The sequence below is a fragment of the Tachyglossus aculeatus genome, chromosome X4, assembly GCF_015852505.1.
Source record: "Tachyglossus aculeatus isolate mTacAcu1 chromosome X4, mTacAcu1.pri, whole genome shotgun sequence".
Lineage (NCBI taxonomy): Eukaryota > Metazoa > Chordata > Mammalia > Monotremata > Tachyglossidae > Tachyglossus > Tachyglossus aculeatus.
The window spans coordinates 60,200,729-60,202,288 of NC_052098.1; positions in this window are offsets into that span (position 1 = coordinate 60,200,729).

Genomic DNA, 1,560 nt, shown 5'->3' on the forward strand with positions numbered 1-1,560 from the left:
TCAGCCAGCGCGGCGGGGGCGTCACGTGCCCCCCCCCCGCCGAGCGCGAGGCCGGATTGCGGGTCACGTGACGGCGGCGCTCGCGCTCCCCCGCCCGCGCGCCAACAGTCGCGAGGACTAGCGCCTCTCCGGCGGGGGCCACGCCCCTCCAACGCAAAGCCCGCTCCCCGCCCCAACGGTCGGGCCTGGTGCGCGTGCGCGAGGCGGTGCCGCCGCCCTTAGTGGCGCGCGCAGCTGCCTGAGGCGATGATGATTGTATTTGGTAATCATCAATCGTACTTATTGAGCGCCTACTATGTGCAGAGCACTGTGCTAAGCGCTTGGGAAGTACAAATGGGCAACATGATAATGATGGCATTTATTAAGCCATCATTTTAGACTGTGAGCCCACTGTTGGGTAGGGACTGTCTCCATGTGTTGCCAATTTGTACTTCCCAAGCGCTTAGTACAGTGCTCTGCACATAGTAAGCGCTCAATAAATACGATTGATTGATTGATTGATTGATTAAGCACTTACTGTGTGCAAAGTGCTGTTCTAAGCGCTGGGGAGGTTACAAGCTGGCATTTATTAAGCGCTTACTACATGCAAAGCACTGTTCTAAGCGCTGGTCAGGTTGTCCCAAAGGGGGCTCACAGCCTTCATCCCCATTTGACGGACGAGGGAACTGAGGCCCAGAGAAGTGAAGTGACTTGCCCAAAGTCACACCGCTTACAATTGGCAGGGCCGGGATCTGAACCCGTGACCTCGGACTCCAAAGCCCAGGCTCTTTACACTGAGCCACGCTCTTACTGTGCGCTAAGCGCTGGGTAGATACAGGGTAGTCGGGTTGCCCCACGTGGGCCTCACACTTTCAATCCCCATTTTCCAGGTGAGGGAACTGAGGCCCAGAGAAGTGAAGTGACTTGCCCAAAGTCACACCGCAGGGCCGGGATCTGAACCTGTGACCTCGGACTCCAAAGCCCAGGCTCTTTACACTGAGCCACGCTCTTACTGTGTGCTAAGCGCTGGGTAGATACAGGGTAGTCGGGTTGCCCCACGTGGGCCTCACACTTTCAATCCCCGTTTTCCAGGTGAGGAAACTGAGGCCCAGAGAAGTGAAGTGACTTGCCCAAAGTCACCCAGCTGACAAGTGGCGGAGGCGGGATTGGAACCCACAACCTCTGACTCCCAAGCCCGGGCTCTTTCCACTGAGCCACGCTGGATGGGGGTGAAGGGGCCAAGGTGGGAAAGCATTGAGCCCACTGTTGGGTAGGGACTGTCTCTATATCAATCAATCAATCAATCAATTGTATTTATTGAGCGCTTACTGTGTGCAGAGCACTGTACTAAGCGCTTGGGAAGTACAAGCTGGCAACATATAGAGACAGTCGCTACCCAACAGTGGGCTCACAGTCTAGAAGGGGGAAACAGAACAAAACCAAACATACTAACAAAATAAAATAAATAGAATAGATAGGTACAAGTAAAATAAATAAATAAATAGAGTAATAAACATGTACAAACATATATACATATATACAGGTGCTGTGGGGAAGGGAAGGAGGTAAGATGCGGGGGAT